Raw genomic sequence first — 16,107 nt, forward strand, 5'->3', positions numbered from 1 at the left:
TTAAATACTAGATCCTAAAATTACAACTTATATGCAGTAACTGAGATATGCCAAGACAACATGGCTTAATGGCATCAAATACTCTGCATAGCCAATACAAAGTGAGGAAGCAGGAGTAGATGTTGTAGAGCTAGCGTCAACGTTCTTCGGTTGTGCATGTCTCTACATTTGTAAAAAAATTAATTAAATAAAATATAGTGTTCAAATTAAAATTAAAATTGCCCCTATACCAATTATAAAATTATATTTAGCCCATAAAAAAAATTTATTTTTATTTGTGGATTAATTAAAAAAATTGAAAAAATATCAAGTGAGGATTTATATGTGTGTGTGTTTTTAAGGTCACATATCATTAAAAAATAAAAATAAATAAAAAAACCCTGCCTTAATCTCAATTATAAAATTACATTGAACCTATGTATATTTTATTTTTGTCCTGCTCAATTAATTAAAAAATGATAAGGAACATATCAAGGGTCTTGTCCCTCAGGCTCCTCCTCTTGTCACCTAGTACCTATGACTAAGATAAATCTAGCTTGCAGGAGTATAAATATACACTAATGTTAAATTTGACTTTACCAACAAGTTTAATACATGAATTGATGTTTTGAAAATGCACAAACAATAACATTTTTTTTCCTCAATTTTTTATTAAAAAATTGAGTTTTGTGTATTAATCAACATTAAAGTAAAACTTAATGTCTAATATAATTTTTATAGACTATGGGGTTATATAAGTGAAACGTAGGGTTTTTTTGGTCATTTGTACGCATTTAACCAAAAAAAAAAAAAAAAAAAAAAAAATAGTTATTAAAAATTAATGCAAAAGCTTTCCAACCAACTAGATTTAAACCTGTCATCAATGAATTATTAGTATCATCAGTAACTGAGAATACAAAGACCGATAAAGAGATTAAAGTGAAGATTTGAGCACCTGTATACATGCTAGTATATTTTTATCATTGGTTGGAATAGTTCAATTATGAGAGTGAGACTAATACATGCTAAAATATTTTTTCTTTTCATCAAAATTTTTAATTAAATCACTATTGGCTAGAGCGAAACAATTGCATTTTTAATAACTATTTCAATATACTTCCCTTCATGTTTGTTAAAATTAACTGTATCTTTCCTCTTTGATTCTTTGTAACACTGCAACACAATCATCTACAACACAACTACAGAAGCTATCTATTCAAATTCCAACTAATGAGGACTTCAAATTTGCTCTTTAGAGTTCTCTTCTTAAAAAGAAGCTATTTGATTTAAAAGCTTAACTCAAAGTTTAAACTGAACAACAAATCTAAATGAGCTCATTATTATAATGTATGCACAGAAACACTTGAAATAGAATAAAGTACATACCTTATAGAGCAAAGTAAAATGAGTCCAACATTAAAAAGAAAAGAATTCATCAGTGTCCCACACCACCTGAAAGCAAATAGGTTAAAAAGTTAACAAAAAGAGAAAGGCATTGTAGAAAATGATAGAAGAGGCATGTAATTACTTCATTGGATGAATTGTTATAATACTAATTGCAAACCAAGCATCATTTCCCCTGCAATAACCACAAGCAGAAGGTAGAAGCAGAATAACACAAATGCTGCAGTACCCAGTAGCCCTGTTTCAAATTGATCAATAGAAGAAATGTAAATGATGTTAAAGGCCAATTGATACTAACACCCAATGTGTTTTGGTGCAACATACCCCATATGTCATCCAATTGAATGAAGACTTCATTTAAGAAAGGTGAAAGTGGAGAGTCAATCAAACAATATATCACAATGAGGGCAATCCAAGCCACTGAAATGATTGTCCTAGAGGAAGCAACCATCAAAACTAAATGCTTGAAACTCAAAGTAAATAAACGTGCATACACATGAAGTCCAAAAATCAATCAAATGAAATAGTAGATAAAATATTCATAGGGTTTTGTAAGTGGACGGTTTTTACTGGCTAGTGCTTACCCTAAGGTTCCCAATATAAGTTTTCCCATATAACCAAGAACTGTTAGAATCCAAGCAGTCTCTGCCTGCAGGAAATATTAAAAATTAGTAATATTAAAAAAGTAATTATGACATTCATCCAATTAAACCAAAGTCATATAATTCAATTTGTATCACCTGCTCTCCTTGAGGATACATTTCTTCAAGAGTGTTCACATCATTCTCTAAGAGAAGCAATTCCTAACATAAGCCAAAATAAATAAATATAATAAAATAAACAATATCAAAGAAAAATCAAAAGAAAAACAAAACAAAGTCTAACTCATAAAATGCAAAAGGGAACAACCTAGGAGAAAGCTATAAATATCAGCGATATTGGGAAAGACCATGTTTGGAAATAAGAATTCACAGGTCTGGAAAGCATATTGGTAGAAATTAGGCAACTACAGATAATTTTGTTTAGTCTAGCCCTTTTGGAAAGAAATCATGTAAAGAGTTAGTCCTCATTAAATTAAAATTATATAGCATCAACTAAGATCATAGCTTTTGGATCGACCAAACGCAATCTAACATAAAGCAAAGCAGCAAAAGCAACCAAGAATGCAAGAAAAAATGTCCACCAACATGCTAAAGCTGGCTGCCACAAAAAAACTTTTCAGAAAGCCCACTATTCTGAAGGAAGAAATGTTTCACTTAATAAATCTCAAATATCGAGAATATTTGCTTTCATACACAAAATAAGTTTCAATAGACACTCTTAATAGAGTAAGAATAAAGTTGCCCACTTATTTCAAGTGCCAACAATGCTTATGGTTTCACTAAGGGTGGATAGCAGAGAAAAACAAGACTTCGCCTAACCATTTGAAACAGATTGATTACATCCACAGCATGACTTCACTCCAGTGCAGTAATGTGACGCTACTAGTGGTCGTTAACATAAACTATATTCAGGTATAAAACTCAAGCTACCTGAGAATGAGAAGAGGTTTGACAAAATGCAACTGTACCTTTTCAACAGCCTTCACATTTTTACACCAATTTTTCCCTTCAGAACTATTCTTCTCTTCTTGACGAAGTGCATCAGCTGCCTTTCTCAATTCTCTAGCTTTTTTGGTCAATTCAGTTGCTTCCTGACGAGACAACACAAACAGTAAAAGATCGCATCAATCTTGGAAATCAAATAAAATACAATCAAGAATGACTCCATTAAGCATAAGGTGCCAGGGCAGGTACCTTTATGTATCGTGATCGGGTGATCACAGTCTTTGAGCGCTTTATAAATGAAGCTATAAGTCCCAGTGGAAAGCAAGTTATTCCAACACCTCCAAAAATCTAACAAATGAAACCAAAAATTTATTGGAAAATAATAGAATGGGTATACCAAGTGATGAACAGGAAATAGTCATTTTCTTCCCTGAAGAGACATAAATGCAAATGAAAAAAAAAATGCCAAGTCTAAACTTTTGAAACACCAATTAAATTCTACCACGGAAAACTTCCACGAAAAATTGCATTAATGGACATTGGCCCAATAAAAACAACGGTTAGGTTCATAAATCAACTAGCTGAAATTATTCATAATTTGATAGGTAGGCAAAAAATCCACAGTATTCTTGAACATATAAAAAACACATAATCAAACTACTATATATGGTCCATGCATATATGGTCAATTGCATGGCAGATTGTTACCGGAAAACACAATAAGTCATCCCAAACTCACCAAGAAAAGAACTCATCCAACAATAGTTGTTAGAGCAACAACATATTCTGGGAAGGAAGTATGGGTTGTCCAAGTTGTCAGTGAAGAGGCACTCGCCGTATATGCGGAACACTAAATAAATGAAACTAAAACAAATCAACATAGAGATCATCATGAATCTCTACCAATAATTAAAAAAATGTTGCACAAAAGAAAAGGCATAAAGTCAACAGTATAACAAGGGGATGAAAAAGATGAAAAGTTCATGAAAGCAAATTTTACATGTTTTCCTAGGTAAACTATAAATAAATTAATTAAATGGTGGCCAAATGAACTAGAGTTGTAGCCAAAAGCTTAACAACGTATTTATTCGATGTAGCTTAAACACATATGGAGAAAACCTGCTTGATGGAAATAAACCTGATGTGAGGATGATCCAATACAAAGTTGAGTGCTTGAGAACTCAGTCCACATACTTGGAAAATTAGTTGTAGACGAAGAGAGATGCCTAACTGTGACATCCGCTTTCCCCAAAATTCATGATTTTCATCAGCAAATATGAAATCAGAGGAAAAAGTACCGACTTATTTTTCCTATTTCATTGAATGGAAATGAAGACCATTTATACGCAAGCTATCATTAACACAAGGGAAATTAACTAACATCAGCAATCTAGGAGAATCACAAAAAATAATGGATTGAGTATCAACCAAAATGTAGAAAAATAATTTGTACTGTATGAAATAGGGGCATGCAAATTGTCAATGCCAATTTTATTCTTTTCAAATCTCATAAAACCTCTCACAAAATATCATTTAGCTAGGTCAATAGTTTCATAAAAGAGGACAACCAAGTGTTTGAAAATAGCCCAATGCAAGAATGATTAAACTACCTTTGAACAGGTAAATAACAAATCAGCACCTGCCAGTAATAAAATTTGGAATAGTTTCTAAACCTTTTCTTATCAGTTGTGTCTACAGATGAACCTAGCAAGCAGTTTCTAAATCAATGCCCCCTCAAAAAGCCACTCAAATGCGAAAGACAGCTCCACTTACATGCGTGTGAGTGTGTACCAGTTTGGTCTAGTTAGTAATTGTTAACATACAATATAAATTCTAACACTGACATCTTGTTTCTAACTTGCCCATGGGTGTTTTCTCTTAACTCACAAATCATGCAGCTGTTATTCACTCAAGACGGATTAGTTCCAAGTTGTTTCATGCCATAAACAAGCACAAACACCAAAAAATCTGTGGGGAAAGCAGATTCACATCTTTTTATGAGTTTTGCATTTATCATTATTAAGAAAAGCACCAAATAATGTACACAACTTACTAGATTGGAGAAATAAATGGCTGGCATAATATAAATCATGTTATTCTTAATTTAGGTTTTTTCTTTTCCTCTACCATTTAAAAGGTTTTTAGCACTACGTGACAGTAAGCTGTTCTTCACACAATAGAATAAACAAACATAAATATGGCATGGACTATCCTTGTCTAATGTCATTTTAATAAGAGCTCCAAACCTAGTTGATGTATCCTTGTTCTACATCATTGGCAACTTGTCATGTTTACGTAGAGTTTTTGTAAAATAATTAGAAGCAAAACAATTTGCAATGGGTTTACTAAGAACTTGCATTATCAACAAGACAATTTGCGATGTCCAGGGGAAAATTTATCTCAGTTTATGTTTTTTCTTCAAAAGCATAGAAATTCTATCATCGATTCAGCAATGCCATTTCATAATTTCATTACAATGCAGCAATGGCCAAAAGAGACACAGATAGAGAGTTCACAGAACCTAACCATAGAGAATTCCAAGAATGAGCGTACAGATAATGGCAGACACAATCACCCACATAAGAGAGCTCTTCAACCTCTTGCCCGTGGGCCTAAAAACACAAGAAACATGCATCAATCCATTAGCTAATAAAAACTCAAAACTTTCGGGAAGAAACACACAAATAGAAAGGAAAAGAGCTGACTTGCCCTGGTCGACCTCGTAATAGAACATAGTGAACATAGTGAACATAGTGATATAAACAGCGAGCCAAAGTGTCTTCATAGAAAATACAAGGAGATATAAACACTTTACATACTAACTGATTATGGATTTTCTGACTGCATATTGTTGATATACCAGCTACAACAATCCTTGCTTCCACACTGTCCTGAAAATGATCAGCAAACCAGAGATGGACAGATCATTGATCACATAAGAGAAAAAAAAACAAAATGTTCCACAATATCCTGCTGACACTCAAAACTAAAATAGTTGACATGTCCATAGATTATAAAGATAGAAAGTTTTAAATGCTAGATATGACAATGGAAAAACAAAAGATGTGAGATATGGAGATAATGTTTAAGTTCCTAAGTTGGAAGTGATAAAGAAACAGAGAACATGAAAAACTACTGATATTTGACCAAGATCGAGTAACCTAATTTTAGAGAAAAAAATTGTAGCAACTAGAAGCGATGTTTTTACATTTATCAGATATGCATACACAAAAACACCTGATCAATAAAACATATGTGGAACCTTTCAATGACAAGAATAGAGATTTCACTTATGAAATTTTCACTTAGTCAACATCTAAAAGAACAGATTGGAGGAAGCTATCATTACTCAACAAGCATTCAAAGCTCTTAGATAAATATAAAAAACATAAAAAACATGGTAAATTGGATCATCGACACTTTCTACAACAAAAAGAAACTCCAGTGGGCACCATAAAGAGAAGTGATCTGCATTTAAGCACTCTGTGAGCAACAGTTGAAATTGAGCAAGAGTAAACCAAATTGAACAGTTGTATGTGTTCTACAGTCACACTATGAACCATAAAATGCTAAGCCCACACCATAAAAAAACAATAACATGAGCTTACAAATAAACATTTGACCATCTGTGATCGATCAAGAACCTTAGATAGAAAAATTCATCGATAAAACAATGAAAGCAGATTAAAGTTAACACTGATCTCTAAACAATGGGAGAAAAGAACATGAATTGGTTCAAGATCACAGAAAGCATACGATGCTCTTGTTGAGAATGGATGGCCGGAACGATTGAGGCTCTCACCTGAGATCTAGAGCATATACTCGGAGAACGAGCTCCGATGTCTCACGGCGGAACGCGGATGGGGCGGTAGACTGGGGGAGGGGAGGCGTCGGACCAGGGGGCGTCGGTGGGGGGAGGAGCAGTGGTGGTGAGGTTGCCGCAGGAGTGGCAGAGATGCGGTGGCGAGGGGGAGTGATCGTCGGCCATGGCGATGGTGGTGGTGTCGCCGTCGAGATGGATGGGGCGTGCAATCCAAGAAAGGGTTGAAGGGGTTGCGTTGCTGGATGTTGGAAGTTACATTGGGCTGTGGGCCTACTGGGCCTAAGGAAATATCATATAAATATACATTTATATATATATATATATATAATATTAAAATTTTATTATTTTTTATTAAAATTAATTATATGTTATTATCTAAATCAACCATGGAAAGATAAACGAAGGAAATTGGTTCCGTGTTTGATTTAGATAATATTATATAATTAATTTTAATTAAAAATCATGAAATTTTAATATTATATATATATATATATATTTGATTTGGGTTTTATGGTGATGTATTAAAAGTCTTACAAAGAATAGATTTTTCTCACGATGTATGTATACAAGAATTCTAACTTAAAACTATTTATTTAATCAATATAAATCCCGGTAGGTCGAATCAACCTTGATGGTATATAATTAGTATTGATGAAAAAAAATCTTATGAATCTTTTACAAAAATTAACTAGTATAATCATATAAAGTTGCTAAATATACTAAATCAAACCCTAAATGCAAATTAAAGAGAGTGTGGAAGAGAGAGACATACCAATTTAAATTACCCTGAATAAAATTTTGAAGGCACTAATACCAAATAGTCATGCATATCGTCAAAACTTGTGAAGAAAGTGAAGAAGTGTGAAATTATATGATTGAAAATAAGTGTCTATAGAGGAGTTGCCTTGCAATTACCCACAAACAAAAACCTACCTTTTAGACGGAGAGAAAATTAATTTTTTTTTTATTGTTAAACTTTGTGACACATTTTGTGACGCCAATAATGTTAGGATTATACCCTTGAATGCCAACAAAATACTTGTATTAGAGCATTTCACTTAAATAGTACCAATAGGAGAATCTTTAATTGGACGTTAAATATTAGTAAAGATTTGTATGACATATACTTTGACAAAGAGTGCTAGTTGAACACTATAGAATAGTGGGAGCATATGCCATAAATACATCACTGGGATTGGTGTATTCGAACATAACTCGCAACAATCCAATTACATGGATTTTACTCTTTGACAGTCAATGATTGGGATTGTTGGTTATGATCAAATGAGTGGACCTTAGACCTGAGGTATCATGATCACAATATATTTGTGACGTCTAGTCTGTTACTAGAGTTGTTAGGCTCAGTTTACCTTTTGGTAGAGCCGACCTCAAAGTGCGACTATGGCGGGCAAATAGCAGTTGTGAGTGATCACCAAGAAGGAATTCGTTCTCTCAGAAGTAAACAAGTTAGTATCCTATGTTATTATAAGTATGTGAGATTAGAAGACCTTGGCCAAGGCAGTTAAACTAACTATGTGAGACACGGAAGATAGTTTGGTAATCTTACTCTACTATAGTTATTAGCATACGATCGAGTTCAGTGAGTTTGACAATTACTATGGCTCTCACTTGGTTGGGATACAAGAACAAAGGGTTTATACACATATGATAATCATAATCGGAAAGGTTCGTAATGATCTACTCATTCATGCTCAATTGGGTTACGACGTGGGGCCACGGGGCTGGTTAGGTGTCACCCACATCCTTTGGTATCATCTCATTACCAATCCGAACAAACCCATGGAGTTACATTTAAAGAGATAAAGAATCAATCTCGTTTTAAGTGCAGGGGTAAAATTGTCAATTTACAATTTTACTTCATAGGATGAGTGAAATTGTAAATTGGTTTAGGGTTTTTGTTTTAAGTTTAAATTTTGATTTAAGTTCAATGGAGTCGAATAGATAATCAAAATTATAAGGACTCAAAAACAAAAATGGTTTTAGTTACGTTAGGACTTATATTTCTAATACAACTTCTATGGTAATGTTTATCATATTATGAAGGTTCATTTTTTGAGTAGGACTTCATAATTTCATATTTCGAATAGAACTCATAATCGAATAATGTTTTATCATGTTTTATGAAATCTATATAAATATGACTCCTCTCTAACTATAGAATCAATCAATTAATTCTCTTTAATTCTCTAGTGAGAAAAATCCCCAAGCTCTCTCTTGCTCTCTAACCCTAACCGCTATTCGGAAAAGAAGAGGAGATTGTCTCTTGATTCCGGTGTGTGATTTAGAGGCGTGGGACTTTTGTTTGGCGCTAGAAGATCTACGACAATTCAAAAGACAAACTCGGCACATAAAAAAAAGAGGCTTTTAAACATTAAGAGGTAATTTTCTAGGTCTTTTAATTCAATCGCGGTATTCATTAAAACAATTAGAACTTATCGCAAATTAATTATTGCTTCTGCATGCCTTTTAGATGTTATTTGATTTTTGTGATATTATCTAACAAATAAACCATTGCAAATAATGTGTCGCATCTGTGTCACACATTGTTACCATTTGCGTTGTAAAATTTTAAGTGTCACAAATAATATTTTTTTTTAGTGTTTTCTACATAAAAATAAAGGTAAACAGAAAAATTATACCCATTAATGAGTAAAAAGTATTGTATTATTTGATTCATATTCAACTACCAAAATCTCTACCGCACACAACAATATTTGTATTATTATTATTATTTTTTTTATGTAGAAAACACTAAAAAAAATATTTAGAGAGGAGTCATATTTATATAGATTTCATAAAACGTGTGATAATTGTAAGCAGCCTTTAGAAAAAAAGACAACAGATCATATGATCTTGGCAAGTTGTTTTTTAATTGTATTTTGTTTATATTAATATAACAATTGTTTTTGCTATTTTAGGTTCCGAAGGATAAGGTTGAAGAGGCCAGAGAGCATTGATGTTCTAGATCTTAACAGTTAGGTTTCCTTGTGTTTTTTTGTTAATTATAAGTCTAATGGATAAGGAAGTATATGTGAAATTTTTCGTTGTTTTTTATCACATTATGAAGTGATCTTTGAACACACAGATGAAGAAGGAAGCTAATGAATTTTGTCACATCTTAAAACAACTGATAACTGCCAAAATCCTGACTAATAATCATTGAGCAATTAAATGTTGTGCTTTAGAACATTTTTTTTACTTCTATTTGGATTTTGTTATCACTCTCACTGTGATAGATCTAGGAAATATTTCATTTTTTGCTGAACTATATAACCTTTGCAAAGTTGATCTCTCAGCTACTGGATGTTTAGAGAGTTAATTTTTCATGCCTGTTTGTGGATTGAACTTGGGTTGTTTAGAGAGTTAATTTCTCATGCCTGTTTGTGGATTGAACTTGGGTTTTCTCTTACATACTAGAAATCTTTTTATTGCTTGACTCAAATGGCTTAGGCCTAGACAGGTACTTTATTTCATATGCGTTAAAAAAATGCATGATATTATTTTATAATTCATAAATTGAAAACCAGCTCATTTATATTTCTTTGAATTAATCACAACGAGTTGCCCCTTGAATTTTGCACATCTGTACATATAAAAATGTTAGGTTGTGGGGAAATCCAAATCCTGTCAATCAAATTTATAAAATAGTTATTTGAAAATAGTTTTTACATAATATGGTAATTTACATTTATCTTGTAAAATAAATAGATAGATTGAAATCGCATCAAGGCTAAAACATTTCTTTTGGGTTAGGCAAATCAACATCAACAACTGTCGGTAGTAATATTTGTTTATATATTTAGTTATATTATTTATTTATTTATTTACAATGTGAATAAGCCATGTGTGAGGGTCGTGTATATCACTTAAAATTGGTTCATGCTCACCTTATGCCGCTTAAATGATTGAGAATTTTTTTTTACATTACTGTGTTTTATACTTTTGAAATAAAAAACAGTAAAGTCCTCATAAGTTTTTTTTATAATAGAGCTAATACCACTAGATCAAAGGCTCTTAATAAGTAATACACTATGTACCGTTTTCAATTTTTATTATTCGAATTTGGATTAAAAAGTCTTAAATCAAATTGAATCGTTTGTGCAATGTATGTATGAATTTATGTAGTCTTTAAAACAATTTATTCTCTAATTAAAAACCTTTAAAACAAATTTAGGAATATTACAATTAAAAACAAGCATAAAAAGGAAAAATACAAAAAAAATTATGATTTATGATTTTTACAAAATAACATTTTTTTTCTTACTGTAGTGTATAATATGTGGTTTTTCAAATTTAAAAAAATATATCAAAAGTGTTAACTTTATTTTAGCAAGAACAAAATAATCTATTCATGTAAAAAACGACTCGAAGTCATAATAACATAAATTTTCAACGTAATTTTATTTGACTTTGGGATTTAAATATTTTTTTATTAGAATTTTAGGAGAAATTCATAAACTTAATATATTAGTTAATTTTTAAATAAGATGACGATCTTACATATATGAGTTAACACCATTAATAGCTTGATAACAGTTTTTCCTCTTTTTATAAATTTAGGAAACTACACATCATAAAATTGAAAAAAAAAAATTATGCCTTATTTTACGAAAGTCAAAAACCACAAGATTTTATTATTATTATTATTATTATTATTTTACCTTATCCTAAGTAAAATAAACAATGCTTTTACTTAACCATATATTCATATTATTTATTCTTCGACTATTGTGTCAATGCTATCAAATTAAATTTCTTTAGTTTATGGTTTTGTTTACTTATATTTTTCTTTTAACTTAATAGTCTTTAAAAACATTTTAAATGAACACTAAATCCTTGGTTTTTCAACCCCAATATAATTTTTTTGAAGTTTTGAAAACAATTCTGAAAAATTTATAACAAAAGTTAAAATGTCAAACGGCATTAGGCTTAGTGATACTGGGCTGATTATGAAAAATACATAATACATAAAACTTATGGTCCATATTCAAAACGCGCGCAGGGCACAGTGGTACAAAAAGTGCTGAGTTGTTGGTATTGACTTATAGTTCAATCCTTGTGTTTTTAGGATGAAGATGCATGTAAGGTTTTTATTGCTTTCTGTGTGTATACATCTAATTGTTAGGGACACCCTGAACATTTTATTTGTAAACGTGGACCTAATCTTATATATTAATATAATTATACAAGGGTCATTGCATCAAAGAGTTCATCAATGATTGTTTATTTTTATTTTTATTTTTTTTAATAATTTCTCTACTCTAGACTTGATAATTGTTATTGAAACCAATTTCATACACTATATTTATATATAATTTTTTTTTTAAAAATGATGTCCTTATAATTAAATTATCCATTTTTGTATAGGAGTTAAATGTTTGATCTCTTGCAATGGTGGTTAATTTGAATGTATATGTCTATAGTTCATTTGTATTTTAAAATATAAATTAACAAAAAAATTTGGATGAATGTGTTTTCTGTGACTAATCCCGGTAAAACAAATTAACAATTTATCACAATAAATATTTTGGGTTGAATTTTCCGGGCTAAACCTCATTTTTGAAATAAATTACATAACAAATTTTAGAACATGAGCTACAAATTATTATCATCAATTCTAAAAATAAAAAACAATAAAAATCAAATAACATCCGGAAATTTCCATCTATAACATTACATTTATTTAGAAGCTATTTTGTTTTTTATATTTATATAGGTGTAATACTCTGAATTGTCCTTGTATTATACCCAAAGTGCCACTTTAATTCTTCTAATATTTTTTGTCCTCATAGGATCTTTGTATTTTTTATTTCACATCAAATGTGTCACTTTTCTTAACGAAAATCAATTTTGTTGTTTTTTTTTTTGCAGACGTGATCTAGAATATGTTTAAAAAAATACTAAAATATTGAAAAAGGTTGATTAAGAGGGTAATTACCTTATTGGATCCGGATGGATGGTAGATCTAAACTAATTGGATCCGATAGACTAACTACCCTCTTAACGGATCATTATCTACCTTGGGCTCGAATCCGGTTGCCAACATTTCCCCTTCCCTTCATCTAAAGGGGAAAACAAAAAAAAAAAATCTTTGCGGGATCGGTGCCTTCATTGAAAGGCAAAATAAAATAAAATAAAATTCAATCTTCAACATCAGCAAAATGATGACAACTCCATTGTTTTAAATTGAGTATTCAACAACATTAAAAAAAATATATATATATATATGTTATCAATCAAAAACATATAAACTCCTATTGTGCTAGCATATATTCAAGAAAAATAGAATCTCTCATCAAACACATACAAGACTTAACTAAATTATTTGTCTTTTTTAATTTAATTTATTTTTTTTAGAATGTATATATTAATTACGGTTATTAAAACCTTCAAAATTGAACTAAATTATTTAGTTATTTTCAAAAAAGAGAGATCTATAAATTTAAAAAAATTAGAAAATTTATGCGATTTACATAAATACAAAAAAAAATCTTAAAATTAAATTAATTGTCTATTACTAATAAAATTTAAAAACCCAATTTACATGTTGTGGGTTGAAATTTGATTTTGATTACGATTTAATTTGAGTTGGATTAGGATGAGATAATAATTGAGAATATTTATAAAACTTTTAATTTGAGTTTGATCATAATTTGGATTTGATTAGAATTAAATAATTAAAAATTAATAAAAGCATCTCTCCGCTTACTTCAGTTTCCACTAATAAAAGCATCTCTCCGCTTACTTCAGTTTCCACTTTTTTTTAGTGTGATTCATAATATTTATTTTATTAAAGTAAAGGTACGCTGTTCTTTATCTATTTTTTTTATTTAATGTTTTTTTTCTCAACAAAAGATCTCATTAATTCATAATATTTTATTATATTATAACTAAACACATGCACCACTTATTCTTTACTAGAATAAGTCATTGGCTTGGACAAGTGGTCTTTATTAATTATAATTATTTATTTTTAAAAACAAACAATATAAATTTCCGGTATGTTTGGCGATTTTTACAGATGTGTTGATTTTTCGAATTTGTAATTATATTTTCTATTTCGGATAAATTTATTATATTTTTTCTAATAAAGTGAAATATAAGTGTTAATCATAATCCATTTTTTTTAAAAAAAATTCGAATGAAATATAAAAAAACATTTAAATTGAATAAGCTAGTTGAATAAATTAGAAATAAAATATACATATCATAGTTGGACTAGAAGTCTAGAATTCAATGATTTTGATGAATGTTTCTTTCTATTAAAATATGGAAACATAATTTTCTTTTTCCTCATATAGAGCCTACAGGAATTATGGCGGATTATGCTAATCTTCCGAAAGACATGTTGCAAGAGATAACAAAGTTTCTCTCATTTCCGGACTACATTAAATTTGGTGCGGTATGTTCACAGTGGTATGACATGACAAAAGAAAGACACCACTTTTTTCAAAAACAACTTCCTTGGTTGCTTTTCTTTGATACTAATTCTCCAAAATTGTTCGACCCTTTAGAAGAGAAAGTTTACCAAATAGAAATACCTGAGTTACAAGGAAGGCATTGTACGTATTGGTTCTTCACATGGCTGGCTCATTACACTAGATTTGAATCTCGATCTAAATTTGTTGAATCCTTTCTCTAAAGCTCAAGTCAAGTTACCTCAACTTCAATGTGATACATCTAATGCTCGGTCTAAAAGGTATTATGAATGCTTTTGTTTAGCGATCAAGAAAGACGGTCAATTTATTTATAAAGGAGGCACGCTTATCCCTGTAACGTTCAATTATAAGGTTGTAATGGTTATTTATAATGGCTTTTACAACCTAGCATTTTGAAGGCCAGGTGATTTGACATGGACTGTGATAATTAGTGATTTTTATCTTGAAGATATCGTATGGTATAGTGGAGCATTTTATATTGTTGGAGAGAGTAATCAAGTATGTCTAGTTGAACTTGGTATGGATAACAAGTTGATTCAAATAAGTTCCCAAGACACTTTTTACTTCCAACGACTGGAAAAGTATTTGGTAGATTTTATGTGAGATTTATACTTGTTTTAGGCGCTATTTATAACAATGAGAACGATAATGAAAGACGATTCAAATGAAGACAATAATGATAATGGTTATCACACAGATATTTCGTATTGTTTAAGCTAGATCGACAGGACAAAAAATTCATTGAGTTAAAGGACATAAATGGTTATATTTGATTTTAGGTCTAATCGTTGTGTTGATTCCAACAATCGATTTGGTTGATAAGCATAAATTGACAATATCATTTATTTCAGCCGATGATTATTTTATGGAAATAATGAGTATGGATACATGTCGACCAAAGCAAGCAAGCAAGAGACAAAGGCCTACATTATTCCCTTTGAGTAAAATTCTTACAATCCGCACAAAAACCAATATTTATAGATGTCAACCATGTAACTTTACATTAGATTAAAAGTAAAAAAAAAATTACAAAGTTGTCTATCCAATGCATTTAGTAGATTTTTCCTTTATTATAATGAAGAATTTTAGCTTTTATTTATTTATTTATTTATGATGTGGACAAACTATACCCTATTTACATCACAACCAATCTTTAGTTTAGAAAAATATCAATAATAAATGGCATCTTGAAATCTCTTTTTATTACTTTTAGTTAATTTAAATACTCAAAAATATATGGAGTTTATGTGCAATAAGTGAAAATTAAGGAAATTGATGTGTGCCTATAAACTATGGGTTTTTCATGGACTGCAAATCGATTAAATATAGGGTTGTATAAGTGAAATAATGTTTCGACATTTACACCTTTATGAAAACAATATATATTTAAGAAAATATTTACGTTATAAATTTCAAGTAATTTAAGTGCGAATGAAAATATTTTAGAATTATTTAATAATTTCGCTTAATAAAAAAGGTTATATAATTTCATGTTAAACATGAAAAATTAAAGAATGTTTTTACAATAAAAAATATTTTTATTAAATTCCCAAAATTATTAACCAATACTTTGGCACTTGACAGGAATCAAAATTTTATTTTTTATTTTAAAAAATATTTACTTTTTATAATTAGTCACTGTTATTGAAATCTAGGAGATCCAAAACTAATTCAAGGATAATTCTTAAAAGTCGTTATTCATAAGTAACAAAATTTTTAAAAAATTTATGTAATTCAAATGAATAAATAAATCTCTTTTTATTAATTTGAATGAGCAACAATGAGTTTTATAAAATTATTTCTAAAATTATTTTCTTAAGTGTACTGTTCTTGAGATACAATGTACACTGTACAGAGTTTGAGTGATGTAAACTTTAGTCATTTATTAAAATCA

At 30.1% G+C, this 16,107-nt stretch overlaps 1 pseudogene; it reads right to left on the reverse strand.

Moving 5' to 3' along the window:
- Positions 1-6,918, reverse strand: LOC120280459 (annotated as a pseudogene).
- Positions 6,919-16,107: the final 9,189 nt, after the last annotated feature.

The sequence above is a fragment of the Dioscorea cayenensis genome, chromosome 17, assembly GCF_009730915.1.
Source record: "Dioscorea cayenensis subsp. rotundata cultivar TDr96_F1 chromosome 17, TDr96_F1_v2_PseudoChromosome.rev07_lg8_w22 25.fasta, whole genome shotgun sequence".
Classification (NCBI taxonomy): Eukaryota; Viridiplantae; Streptophyta; class Magnoliopsida; order Dioscoreales; family Dioscoreaceae; genus Dioscorea; species Dioscorea cayenensis.